Source organism: Xiphophorus hellerii, chromosome 10, assembly GCF_003331165.1.
Source record: "Xiphophorus hellerii strain 12219 chromosome 10, Xiphophorus_hellerii-4.1, whole genome shotgun sequence".
Classification (NCBI taxonomy): domain Eukaryota; kingdom Metazoa; phylum Chordata; class Actinopteri; order Cyprinodontiformes; family Poeciliidae; genus Xiphophorus; species Xiphophorus hellerii.
In genome coordinates this window covers 16,690,600-16,705,754 of record NC_045681.1, presented here as the reverse complement: position 1 = coordinate 16,705,754, position 15,155 = coordinate 16,690,600, and the positions used below count along the sequence as shown (strand labels likewise).

At 37.9% G+C, this 15,155-nt stretch overlaps 1 protein-coding gene and 2 non-coding genes across 4 annotated transcripts in view; all 3 read right to left on the bottom strand.

The window, feature by feature from the left end:
* The window catches only part of grid1b (glutamate receptor, ionotropic, delta 1b), a 468,957-nt gene that overhangs the window by 235,316 nt on the left and 218,486 nt on the right, over positions 1-15,155 (bottom strand). The window lies entirely within an intron of this gene.
* trnad-guc (transfer RNA aspartic acid (anticodon GUC)) lies at positions 4,993-5,064 on the bottom strand. The gene has a single exon. It is a non-coding gene; the product is annotated as a tRNA-Asp (tRNA).
* trnak-cuu (transfer RNA lysine (anticodon CUU)) lies at positions 5,077-5,149 on the bottom strand. Its single transcript has one exon. It is a non-coding gene; the product is annotated as a tRNA-Lys (tRNA).

Genomic DNA, 15,155 nt, shown 5'->3' with positions numbered 1-15,155 from the left:
TTTAGTTGCAAGATGGACTGCACCTTTAGTCTTGTACATATAAACATTCTGCACGTATTCTGATTTAAAACATCGCCGTATTTGTATTTGGCATGCATGTAAACTGAACCAACAATGCTACACAGAAAACGTTCGACATAATCTTCTTTACCACTGCACCTCTAATGTAGACCCCAAAACAGTTGTTTTGTGTTGTAACAGAAAGTTCAGAGTACAAACACAAAAGACTGCAGTAAAAGCTGATGATCACAGACTCCAATGACTCAGAATCATAGCAATAACATTTGTAACTTATGGCAGGACAAGAAGAGCACATAAACACCACATTAAATAGCCAATACATCAGAAAACAGAACAAGCTCGTGATGCACAGACTGAGCTGCAGGCTGAGCCTGACATGTAGTAAATACCGTTAAAATATTCAGAGAACAATATGATTAATTGGCTGACTAACCAGGCAAGGTTAGCAGTGATTTATGAACTGTGAGCTGTGACACTGCAGTAAACCTGAAGGACAAATTATGAAGAATCGGCAAGCAGAAAAACAGCAAAACTCAAATGTATGATTTGATGTAGAAACCCAGAAAAAAATCTTTAAACAGCATCAGAATTATAATACTGAGACAATTCATAATAGTAGCATATATCTGCCAACCAGTATTTAAACAGCAGTAATTTTAAAAATAACCTACCAGGTTGTTGCCAAATGACCTTCAATGCAGAGTTTATGAAAAACATACCATTATCTATCTTAACAATAAGTCATGTAAGAGGTCATAAATCTACAGAAAACTAAAATTCCTTTGCCAGTACAGATTCAACTTCTTTTCAAACTGCACATTCATATTAGGATAGTTATGCAGCTTGAATAACTGTGTTGAAAGGACATCTTAAAATATTGTTGGGTTGTGCTCACGTTTTAAGATCCTGGAATAGAATGATCAAGGTGACTGACATTTTCCTCCTTACAGCACTCCAAAGACCGCTTTAAATCACATATAGAAGTTTAGAGATAAAGGTCAAAGAGTGGACATTTAGGTGTTATTCCATAATAAGTTCCCAATTTCATCTTTAGAAGAGTTAATTAGACTTTGCTGGATATAATATAATCGGTTTCCTGAGCTCTTTCTTCGCCCAGTGCAGACTAACCATGTGAGAATGACCTTTACCAATTAAATACACAATGGAGCTTCGAAGAGAAAAAATGTCTCTCTGATTTAAAGCAATGAAAAATATCCTCTAAAGCAGATCCTGTTTCACATTCAGGTGGTATTTATGCACATGGGATATCTTCTCAAACTACTCATGTTTCCAGCTTTCATTCAGAAAAGACTAAAAAGCTGTGACTGCCGTGTGTCCTATTTGTTGAGGGGAAGAATATTAAGGGTTAGATTTTGAGAAGACTCGTAAGTTGATTTTAAAAAAACCCCAACAAAACAAAACATAAGCTTATTGATCCATTTATGTGAATGGCAGTTGCTACGCTACTGGTAAAATGACCACACTTTTATTTTTGTGGTTTGAGAGTCAGCTTGATGCTCTGACCAATTACGGTGGGTATCAACAACATGTTAAGGTGGAAACACATCGGCAATGGCCTTGGAAAGTAGCTGTTGATCCAAGGCCATTTCCAACTAAAGTCCATCCATCTACAGAGAAATTATTCCCAACCATCAAACAGCTGCCAATTTTCCCCCAAGTGGACTTCCAGGGAGATTCACCTCAAGGTCAAGTGAATGCAAGAAACCCATAACTTACATGTCATATTCTACATGCATAAGATAGAATGTTAAATGTTAAAGACCATGATAGGACAATTGGAAAAAGCCAGAACAAGTATGTCTGTTGGACGGATCTCTTTGAAGAGAATAAGAAAGCTTGACATTAATTTTTCAGAGATTCACCTGAATGTAGCACGAGACTTCTGGAGCAATATCATTTGGAGATTAGACCACGATGCACAGCACCGTGTTTGGTGGAAAACCACAGCAGGACTGATAATTCAAGCTTGCAGTCAGTCACATGAGCTACCTCACAGTCATCAAGTCAGCTAAAATCCTCTCTGTAGAACAAAGTACTCTAGAGTTACATGCGGAATCATTTTCCAGCATCTGAAGCTTGGTCCAAACAGGAAAATGACTCCAAACATAGCAGCGAATCCCAGAACGAAGCGGCTGAAGAAGAAGAAACGGAGCATTGCAATGGCTTTGTCAAAGTCTAAGTCAAAGTTTAAATATTGTGGAGTGACAGCAAATGTTTGCAGACATCAATAAAGTGAAGCAATGTTGAAGGGAAGAGTCAGAGACTTGTAAAGTGAGACAAAAAACACTGCTGAAACTTATTCTACAAGCTGCTCAGTAAAGAAATGGAGTGAAGTTATTTTTTTATTTTCATAGCTCTGTTAAACAGCAAACTGAGACGTTTACCTTGCGGAGTTCAATTTACAACTTTGTGTCTGTAAATGTAATTTTCTTTATTACAGTTATATTCATATATTCATCTTGCAATTGTTCCTGACCAGGGTCATAGAAGTTGTTTCCAGAATTAACTGTAAATAACGTTTCCACGGCAGAGTTAAAAAATATTACTCTCACTATTTATCATCGTTAGTGACATTTTCATAGCAAGTAAGGACAGAAAAATACATTTCAGTCAGTGATTGAATGAGAATGTAGAGGAATAAGAGTTTCTCCTGAAATAGTTCTAATAACAGTTCATGCAGCCAGGAGAGATGAACTGTCACAGCTCCACTGCAGACATTTCGCAGTGTGTGTTTGAGTGTGTGTGCCTGCATGCAGCTGACATCAAAGCTCTGAGGCACAAAGCAAACAGCCTCGTTATAATAAAATACAATTTGCTAGTATGAAAACTAATTAAGCATAAAAGGTATTTATGAATCACAAATGTTAGCATCCATTCAACTCTTTAGAAGGTAACTTAATGTGTGCGTAGGCTGGGAAGAAAACAACTTTTTTATAACAAAGTATGGATTATTTTCTTTTCTTTTTTTGACATTTTAAACAGATCTTTGAAAACTGTTGAAGCTATAAAAGCATTATTTGGGTGCAGATGGATTTATAGACAAAAACAACAGAGTGAAAGATAGTTTGACAGCAGAGCCAACGCGAAGTGCCAAAATGTCTGTCGATTGTGTGACTGTGTGTGTAATACAAGATTCCAATGATTATCCCATCTCCATGATACTCCGATTTCCTTCACGGAAGACTTGTCACAGACACCGGGCTGCTGCGTCGGTGATGACTGGGAAACAACTTCCCCAACTATCAGTTCCCACAAACACAGAGTCATGTAAATCAAAACAACAAGCCGCAGGAGTCTGTGGCTGTGAGAAGGACAGAGCAAATAACCTGAAGGTCGAATTGACACAGCAGCTGCCAGCAGTAATAACCCCCGCAGTCGGTTTCTTTTGTTTCTGCAGGACTCCCTGCGTCGCACCATGCTCCTCGGTCCCACCAGCTTTCATTTCATCCTCAAAGTAAGAAGAAAAAAGCAGAGCTGATATGAAAGAGGAACGTCCTAGTCTATATTTTGCTTGGTTTGCTAGTGCAGTCATTTATTTTCATTAAGCCACCATGATGCGACATTAACAAACACTTCAGTCTGTTATAATGGAACAAATCATGTGATCTTGGACTGCATCAACCAGAATTGAATGACCTTTGGAGGACTCTTATTTAGGAATCATATTTTTTTTCTCAGCCATACCCACCCACCTGAATATTTTTGAAATGTCACTCACAAGCCACTATGTAAATTTCCTTCTTGCTCAACGCATAACACTTAGGTTAAGCACACACAAACAAATTTAGATGTATAAAGTTGTGGATATGCATAATTCTTTTGTCCATCCCAAACAACATGGAACTGAGCGCACATGAAAGAATATTAAATTCCTCCCTTGACGTGCCCCTAGTTAAACATGCAAATAGATTTAAATATTCCTTGCACATGTGATTCCACATTATCAAAAACATGGATAATTGCATATCACTCGGTTGCCATGGTTTCACTCAGACTTGAACGGCAGAGTGCCAACAGGTCACTCTGCTTCCTCCGAAATGCTTCGGATGTGGTCAGCAGCTGCGTGTGTATGGGCTACCAATGGTGCCACGCTGTGACACTTCATAGTACAAGATTCCTCACAGAGTTGAGAACAGTTCAGAACAGGCTGCCCTTGAATGACACTTGTGGATTTGCAGCATTTTCATTATGTTTTACTGTGGGTTGTTTATAACTGTACCCTGCATCCTCTAGAAGAAGAAAAAAACTGTTTATTATAGTTGAATATGAATGCATGGAAAACAATGGCATGCTAGATGAAACATAACTTTTAAACATGAGGCTAAAGGACAGTTTATTTTTAAAGTCAATCTGTGTTACCAACAGGTCAAATACATTTTAATCTTAATGGCTCAGGTTTAGATTTAAAGAATAAAATGACCTTGATCTGCAAATACAGTTCACTGATCATCATTAAATAATCTAGAGTAAAATCAAGAAGCACTCCACAATAAACGACGTTTTAGAGCATCGGTCACTGTTGAGCAAAGTCTTTGGTCCTTGGTGGAACAGTTCTTATAGTTTTGGCTGAGGATTTTAAGTAAACTAAACACGGGCTCTGGTTTTCAGCAGATGTGAAATTTATCTAAAATAAACCGTACTGTCTCATATTGAAAGCAAGATGATTCTAACATAATGTTATGAAATAATTTGTTATATATTAAACACCATTTGGGCACAGATGAGTGGGAACATTTCAACATTATTGAATTCTTTTTTTTACGTGTGTGTCTTTGTTAAAAAGATAGATTTATCCTTGAGGAGTTTTTTTTTAGCCACCCTGATTCTGCAATCTGCAAAGTTAAATCATTTAAAAGGATTTATCAATTATAATAATATTCCTTTATTTAATCAGGTAAACCCCATTGAGATCTAGATCTCATTTTCAAGAGGGACCTGAAACAAACTTCACTCCCCGTCGGGGAATCGAACCCCGGTCTCCCGCGTGACAGGCGGGGATACTCACCACTGTACTAACGAGGAGATAAAACTTCACGCCCAACATGGGGCTCGAACCCACGACCCTGAGATTAAGAGTCTCATTCTCTACCGACTGAGCTAGCCGGGCTACTATAGTGTTTTCAAAGGGTAAGGTTCTGCTATAGCTTACCTATGCATGATCTGACTGACCAGAACACTTACTATCCTCACAGTCATGCGTGAAACTGAGGAATTTGGGACTGTTTTTCTTTTTTACAACAGAAACTGGACATCTTGATCATAAACCTGAAATCTAGTTCCGTCTTAAAGAGGCTTAAAGAGTGTGATAGTTGGCATTTCCATCTAAACATTGATCCCTGCCATCAAGGACATCTACAGGAAGCGTTGTTTGAAAAGGGCCGGGAAAATCACAAAGGACTCCACTCACCCAGCACACACACTCTTTTCCCTCCTGCCCTCTGGGAGGCATTACAGAAGCCTACGGACCAGAACCACCAGGCACCGGAACAGCTTCTTTCCCACAGCTGTCACGCTTTTGAACGCCTCCTGACATAAAACATAAACTATAAGGACTGTACTCCCCTATCCTCTCATACAATAATAACACATGGACTATCCTCACACACACACACATCACGGACTGTTTTCTTCACACACACATACAACCTGTAAATTTTATCTGCCATTATTTATCTATAATCCATTCCCTAACATTCTTGTATATTCTGTATATTCTGTATAATCTGTGCATATAGCTCCCATATTTATATTTATACACAATATCTATATCTCTTGCTATAACCCCTTATAGTCTATACATACATAGTCTTGTGCATCTGTAAATAAATATTTATATCTCGTAGAGCACTTCTGGATAGATGCAAACTACATCTCGTTGCTTGTACTTGTGACAGTGCAATGACAATAAAGTTGAATTCTATTCTATTCTATCCCAAACTCATCTCTAGGCTTAGTGACGAAAAAGATGCTGAAACATCCTAGAGTAGCTTTCTTAGTTACCACATTTACATCTGTCTGAATATTGTTGTTAAAGATTGAAGGAAGCGACTGCAGCCCAGGAACCATCAAACATCTTTGAGCTAAAACTGTTTCCTGTGAAACGGAAACAAACATTCACATCAAGAGGTGTAAGAAGTTTGTCAGCACTTACTGTATCTTAATGCTTGTTAGAAGTTAAGGAAGCTAAAGGATTCTTTTAAAAAAATACTTAAGATTGTTCAAAGTTAAATAATCTCCTCTTCTCAGAATAACTCAAAAATATATAATATATATATAATAATAGTGTCTTGAGGCAAGGGGGTTGAATTTTCCTACTTATAATACTTATAATATAGTAAAGCTGTTGGACGCCAGTAGAAATTTAAGTTGTAAAATTGACAAATTTATTTTACTTTGTTAGTTATGCAATGGAAATGCATTACATGAAGATAAAAAGCACCCCACATCTTCAATTTGTCTTAGTGATTAAAGAAGATTTATCTTCACACTAGAGTGTGTGTGACACCATAAATGAGGGTAGCAGAAACATATTTTCCATGCTGACTGAACACGTGTGTGGGCATGAGTGTGTGTGTGTGCGAAAGAGGGGAAAATTTATGATTAACTCTGTAAATACTCATCTGCATAATCTGTGCAGCTTTGCACCTGCACAAACAAACAAATCTGCCACCCTGCATCTTCCAGTCAACAGCTCACAGTTTAACTTGCTGGGATTTCTAGCCAACATAACCGACGGCCCCGTAGCCCAACGTTTCTCCTCCACTTCACTGCAAAAACCTCAGCTTTTGTTTTGCACTCCAAACTCGACAAAGAGCAGAGGCGCTGACGGAGTTTATTGGGTTTTCCGTCTCATTTCCATTCTCTACCGAGGGTCAGGAACTTGGAGGTCAGAGCACTCGATCTAATCAGATTTCAGGATGCAATGGTCAGAGAAAGGTCATGTAAATTTTTTTATTTTATAAAAAAAAAGGGGGGGAGGGAGGGAGACTGAAAGATCCTAAAATCAGTCTCTTGGTCATATCCACCGGGAGTGGAGTAAAGAAGCTGGAAACAAGCCAGAGCAAAATGACATCCTGACCTCTTCTGATCAGATACCACAGCACAAAGAGATATGAGCACTCAGCCGGCAATGAGATGCATCAGGCTGTGTTTTAAATATTCCATTACAGAAGCCATTAGGATAATTACAACACAGCCTCTTTAACTGATCTAACGTCTTCCTCGTGACAAACAGCCAGAAGATCCCCCCCCACCGTTTCCCCTGCCTGGCTGGACTCTCCAGAACACTTCAACGGCACAAAACAGACAACATCAGGACAGATTTTATTAGCTTTACAACCAACGCGGAGCAGACGGAAGTCGCTTCCTGTTTCTTATGAGATTCAGTGAGTGACAAGCAGCAGATGTTTATCACATCTGATTTCTATGGCAGAAAATGAAAAGCAACATATTTGTGTTGACTTTTCTTGGAAATACTGACCCGATTTATAATTGCTAAAACAAAAAAGAGCAAAAAGAATACACAGATACAAATCACACACTGAATAGATGGCAGATGATACGTGTCATATCGTTCGCTCTGTGGAGGAATAATTGAACCCTTTAGAAAGTGGGAGGATCAAGGACGATTGCAAAACAAATCATGGCGTTGCAGTCGAACCAGGAAACCTTGACGTGATAAACGTCGCCGTCTCTGGTCTGTAGTCGGAGCATTTGCTTTACATCCCTGATTACGTGAGCAGAAATTTACAGAGCTGTTCCGAGAGAAACAATGTGAGCTGATGACAACATCGATCAAACGGTTGGGATGAACGTCCGCCGTGAAAACGATCAGAGGAAATTCTTTTTTTTTTTAAAATCCGCCAGAGGTCAAACTGAGCAGCATCAGCAAGCGAGGCTGCAGAGACTGACAGCAAACCATAAAAAATCTGAACAAATTGTTTTGTCAGAAGTGAGTTATTGTACTATTATTTAAACATCTGCAAAATAGGGGAAAGTTGGAGTCGCTTTAATGGAGCATTTTGCTTTTCTAACCAAGGAGAAATTGTACCGTTTGTCCTCTTGTGGTCTAGATAAATGTCTGAACACTGAATTATGGCCAAACAATTCTGTTTAAGCCTAAACTGTCCAAAAAAAATGGTCCTCCTAAAACTTGTCTTTAATATTTTTCTCTCCTAACCCTTCCTAGATTGATGGCTGCCACAATTGCTTCTCTTAAGTTTCATTGCTGAAGTTAAAATATCAAATTAATTTGAACACATTTCTATTATTTGCACATCCGTCAAGTTTTATGAGCAATATTTTGGGCTACAACATAAGAAATTTCATCGCCGCACCTGTTATGGTGCTAGCCTGAGCAGCTTCATGCTTTGGGTCCAATAGTTACCAGCAGGGCAGCCAAATAAAACTAGATTCTGTAATTTGCATCAACAGATCTCATTAATAAATCTCGGCGCAGAAAACAGGTGCCACGACAACATTTAGTGGGTATTCTGGTTGTTTACAGGAGGCTTATTAAAATCTGAGAATAAACCTTTTAAACCGTCATCTGCTGCTGAAGAAGTGGAACCACTTATTTAGAGTGTATTATGTATTTTCCAGGCACATAATGCCTTTTTACAGCCCAATCAAGTAACTGTCTTACCTTTCAGTTGCTATAAAAATCTGAATTTCAAGCAAAACCGCATATTACGCTGCTATGCTGAGGCTACTGTTCTGAAAATATATATTTTTTTAAATTAAGAGACCACTTAAAATGATCAGTTCCTCTGACTTTGCTTTTTATAGGCATATATTTGAGTAAAATGAACCTTGTTCTTTTAGTCTGAACTATTGACATGTCTCCGGAATTCCAAGCAAAAATTTTTTAATTTGCAAAAGATGAGAAATGGGAAAAATAACAAAAAAGATGCAGCGCTTTCAGACCTCAAATAATGCAAAGAAAGCAAGTTCATATTCATTTACAAACAACAATACTACAATTAACTCAGGAAGAGTTCTGAAATCAATATTTGGTGGAAGGTTTTCAATGGGGTTCAACGCAGTGGGCTCTCCATTCTTTTCCAGAGCCGTATGTATACATATACAAGCAGCAAAAGTCCAGTTCTGAATGCCCTTTACAAAAGCCTGAAGAAATGGTGCTCAAGAATACCTTAAACTATTTCCAAAAGTCTGCCTAAAGAAAGAAAATCTGCAGTCCATTCAGTGTTTTGATTAGCAGGCTCGTCGAGTTAACACTCTTTGGAAACCCAACTAACTTCCACCAGCGAGTTTAACATGGAAAATGAAGACAGGGTTAGAACGTCTCACCTCCTAGCCTGACTCATATCGAGTAATTGACAAAACCAATTCCAAAAAACACAGAGTTTAATTTTCTGCTCTGACTGATTAAGAACTAATTAGTGAATTCAAATGCTCAGGACAGCGCGGGCTGCTGCTAAACCCCAGAACAATACAGAGCCAGACTCTCACCTCTCTGCCTCTGCTGAGTCTTATTGATTCAAGTCTGACATTTGAGTTTAATCTGCGATTCCTGCTCTTCCTCTGGGGCTCCCTCTGCTTCCCTCTTTAATTTCCTCCCTGTTTCTTTGTCCCTTTTGATATTTTAGTTGCCCACAACTGTTCATCTGTTCCCCACTAACATCTCGTAGGGCCTGAATCCTTTGTACCGCTAAGTTTTTGATGCGGTGGCGTTCCTTTCAAAGTCCATATCTGTTGATAATGTCACAACACCGCAAATATAACAGCCGTCAATAAACAGAACACGGGGTTTTTTGATTGAATCGCTATATTAATGCAGAGGGGGAATTGGTGAGGTCTGAAATCAGTTTGAAATTGATATTTTAAAGAATATAGACAGAGCTACTTATAGCTACCAGAAGAAATGTGAGTATATTTACTGCTCCTACTGGAACAAACATTCATTCTTACCCTGATTCATCCTCCAGCTGACATTCTCTACCTTCCTGTTTATTCTTCCTTTGTAGCATCTTTTTTCCCCTCCCTCTCCACTGTCTTCCTTTCTTCTCCAGCCACCCTCCCTCATCTTCTCATCACTTCTCTCTTGCGCTGTTCCCTCCCCGTCAGAGCCTTTAATGAGATCTCTTGTCTCGTTCTTTCTGTAAATGAACAGCCGCCCTGCTGAACCGGAGTAGGAGGAGAAACCTTAAATAAGCCATCAGCGCAGAGGGGCATATTTTCACTGAACAGAAGGGGACGCAGCTGAAGGAGAGGCTCGACAAACTGGGTTTTCGGGTTCAGTTTAATGCAACACAGCATGCCGTCTGTGCATTTTAATATGAAATCTTTAAAATCTTCACCTTCACAATGAGGTTTATTTTAAGCACCATGAGCTTGATACTCTTTCTGAAACTCTTGATTTCATTTAAGAACTTCACCTGAAGAGAAATCTAATCAAAATGCGAATCAAAATGTAATCCTTCCCAGTCACTTTACCTGCACTTACCAGTACAACTTGAACCGGAAAGTTTAAAATGAATGGGGGTGGAGGATGTTGGGTAATAAGAGATTTGGAAACACTTTATTTGAAGGAATGTGCATAAGACTGACGTGACACTGTCAAAAACATGAAATAACACCTGGAATGAACATGAAGGAGTCTTTGTGACTGTTGTCATGAAGAGTCATTCTGTAAATAATGGATTGTTTGAGCTTTTTTTTTGTTGGCAACTTTTTGTGAGACCAAGCAGCGTGTGTGTGATCAATGAAAAAGACACTCATTTTCACAAATATCTGCTAAAAAAAACATGCCAACAAGTGATCCATCTGACTGTAATTTCCACTCAATCTTCTTAACAGAAGAGCGCTGGAAACAAAAGCAGAAAAACAAAGGGTGACATTAGCTTTTGTTATTGCAGAATGCTAGTCAAAACATCTTCGAAAAATCACCTATAAAAAGGTAAAAAGCATATCTTTATCTTATTAAATAAATGTGATTAGAGATGAGCATCAGTTTATTAGAGATGTTTCTGAGGGTTGCATCTGTTGCAAGCAGATGGTCTCGTGTGTTTTTGCAGTCTGAGTTAACAGCATAAACAGACAGTTGTGCTGCAGAGTCAAGTCAGACAACCAATCACGTAATTTGGTCTGAAACTGTGGAACTTAGTCATCAGTACAACAAAGATCCCAGAAAGCTCAGTGAAACCCAGAGAGACTTTGTCTTCCCCATTCATTCTCAGAGGTGATTCCATACATACAACACTTTATTTAACAGTAAGTTCACTGATATTAACGTCTCAAATCAAAGCAGACGTAGCCCAGGAAGCCCTCTGTTAAAAGAGGTTTACCACATAATGTGATGGTTGCAACAGATGAAGGCAGAGTGAAGCAAAACAGCAGCATGCCTGAGAGTACAGTACGGTGACATCTGCAGAAAAATGGACCTGTCGACATATTCAATCCAATGGGAGAAATAACAACTGAAGGTAAAAATGGGTATAAAATTTACTCTACTTTTAAAATCTTTGGAAAACTTAACTCAAAATCACCTGGAAAACCCACATTGTTTTGTCAGAAAATATATTTATGTTTATGTGTGTAGATGGGGATGTAAAATCAATTCTACATGATCAGACATGCTTTGATAAACTGAAGAATATTAATTTTTTATAATGTCCTCAATTAGAATTTTTATACCAATCCGAAAAATAAAATGAAAAACCTGAATGAATGAAAATAATGTTCTTCATTCTTTTCTTATCTCATTCTTTTTACACTTTTTAGATATTAATAACATTTATTTGTCCTTAAACTTCCTTGAACTAGGGGAAAAAAAGCATTTCAATGTAGTGTTTCATTTCTGCCACCATGAATATGATAGTTAAATACTGTCTGCTGTTTGACTAGCAGGTATAGATCAGTTTTATGACCAGTTCATTTCTTTTTTATTTGTCTTAGCAACTTTCTGTTGTCCTTCATACTCTCTCGTCATCCATTATCCTTTCAATTGTTTTTTTTTTTACCCTTTTACTACCATCCGGTGGACACAAATGGGATTTGACCAGAGTGAAAAACACAGTAACACTGAAAAACTGCCTCATACTGAAACGTGAAGTTCAATTCTACAACCAGAAAAAATGAAACAATTTATAAACACATTATAACCAAGTAGTTTATTTGCTTCATCAGACCAATTTTTTTTGTTCTTTATTTCCTTTATTCATCACATATGGCACCTCTTCACATCATCATTATGTATTTTAAATTTTGATAGAAACTTTTTTAAACCCCTGGCTTTAATCCTAGGAGTCAACTCTGTTGAGTTTTATGACAACCTAACATTCTCCCCAAAAGGTTCATATACCATAAAAATTACTCCATTGTGAAACCATTATACATTAATTAATAATCAAAATTCAATTTCACTAGTTCTAATGCCTCTGTGTGACATAACTCTGTCTCATCAGTCTCTCTGTCATTAATATATCATAGATAGTTTCAGTGTATCTTTACTACAGTCCTTTATATCATCTCCATTCTGTTTGCCAGCCTGTATACGCTACTTTTTTTCCACTCCGTAGACTTAGATTTTTAGCCGTCCCACTTCCTTCGGTTAGGTTTCTCCTTCCCATCATTGTAGCCTCCTGATTCCAACAGTATTTGGCCAGTAAACAAGTGTTACCACAATGTTTTCGACATAGTTTCTCCAATTCATCCATCCAGATTGTGTTTACACGATAAAAAGTTTAACGGCTAAAAACGCTGCGACAAGCTGCCAACAACGAGAACAAGACTGGAGTCTTCCCTTCAGTGCAAACAGCTCATTATGTAACCAAAACCAGTGCAACACTGTTACCATAATGAGTCTAAGAATAGCAACAGCATTGCTCAAACTAGTCTCAAAGAAGAGAGAACAATGGATATCTTAACAGAAGATGATTGTTTTTGTAAGTTTTCGATGTATTGTCAGAATGACAAATAGTCTGCTCAGTCGTCCTTCAGTGTGGCTCTTACCTGCCAACACATTAAGAAAACAGATGGATTGTGTGAACAACAAGGATCATATTCTTCCCTGCAGTGTTCAGTAAGCATTACAGCTCCAAACAATGCTGCAGAAGAAACATTGCCCTGAACAGCATGACTGTGGTTTTGTCTCAGCGGGGCAACTAATCCCACAATACCTTGAAATGTTCTCAGAAACACAGTAAAGGCTCTACACAAAGGAAATAAGTGCATGGGGTTAGAACTGGCACAAACATCGATTACCACCACACTTAGGGGCCTTGTGTTGAAGCTTGAACTAATCGAAGTTGTTGTATTGAATCAACCAGCATTGTTGTAGGTTGTTTGGATGGGGAAAACCTAAGTCAGTCTACACTCTGTTTGTAGAACCATACTTATAACTGTGTTTTTTGTGTGTGTTTTTAATTTTGTGTTTGTTTTTTTAAAGATTGAATTGCACAATTTAGCTCTGGTCAGCCAATGGACAAATTTGACACTTGAATAACTTGGCACCGAGACGTTCAAGGTCAACTCAGTAACCAAAAAATGCCAAGATGTTTTGGCTGCAAAAAAAGAGCAAATGTACTACCGCTTTAAAGCAACATGTGTCCTCATCGCAGGGCGTTTTTACCCAGCAATCCATTTCTAATATTAGTAAAGCTGTGCATTTTCACTTGTGCGCCCATTTTTAAATGCTGTAGGCTTTGGATAAAATTACATTCTGAGTATCTCGAGAGTTGTAGTGCCATTTTATAGCGCCATGGCAACACCAGCCTTTCACACTTAATGTTTTAAAGTGGGGGGAAAAAAACATTAATTACTCAGCAACAGTAGCATGTTGAGCTTTTCAGCTTCTGACCTTTATTTCTGAAACATGGAGACAATGTTTTTCATGAAACCTTTTTAAAAAAAATTTTGTTTTGTTTTTTTGCTTCTTTTATGGTGATTTAATTCAGGTATGATTTTAATACCGGGTTCCCTTTATCCACCCCGTTGTTCCGAAGCATTTTTACTTCCCATAATCATAGATAATAACAGGTTTTTTTTCTAAATTGACTTTAGAGCCTATTTCAACCAAAAGAGTTTTTCCAGTTTTGTCCTCTAAAGTGTCTATCAGATGGAAATTGTTGCTGCAGGGGAACACTAGGTCATTTCAAATATCCAGTGATACGGTTATTAATTTTAATGGTTTTCGCTAATTCTTTTCCTTTTGAGCAAAGATTTAACTTCCTCTCACTGAAAAGTTCCCCTTCTGTCCTGCATTAGTAATCTCTAAAATATCTGATGTATGTATTGTCTGCAAACAGGTTATCTCAGAGTTAATATGTTCTCATATTAACTTCTCTCTGTGAAGTTTGTTTTTGTGTTGTGTGTTCATGCAGTATATTTAAAAGACAGCTGCAGGTTCTGTATCCTATCACTTTGTTTGGTAATGTTTGTGCATGTTGTCCTGCATTTGTCCACCGGGGGGTGAGAGCGAGTTCTTTCCCGTCACACACACTGTTCTGAAGAAGAAGTTGGAACTGTAAGTTAGCAGCAAAGATCTAAAGGATAAAAATGGAATCCCAATACTATAATGGCAGTAAAATTCTCCAAATCACATGTTTTTTTTCACTCGCTTGTTTCACACTCACAATAGTCCGCACTGAACATTCCTTCTTTTTGACTAAGTTCTGAACCAAATTGTGTCATTTTAAACATTATAAAATATTCATAGAAAATATACAGTGAACTCACTGTGAGTAAAACTCAGTGGAATATAAAAATAAATGGGCCAAATAATAATAATTTAAAAAAAAAACAACAAGACAACATTGTGCCAGAGTAATATAGTGGACTTTAACACTTTAACAAAATAGGTAAATCTGTAGAGATAATAGCTGATCTACAGTATATGACCAGTTCAAATTAGTCTCTGCTGGACTCCTAACGATTCTTCCAGAGATTATTTTTGCTATAGTCACTATAATTGCTAAATCAATAGGAGTTGCTACTGAGAGAAAAAAATCCAGCTCCGCAGCAGCAACAGCAGCAGAAGACGAACCTCGAGGGAAGTAATTTACTATTGTAGCTTTAATTTTCATCTGAACAGATCAGATTTTGATCATGTAAGACTTTGAAAACGAATGCAACAAGGTTTTTATCCAGAAGCT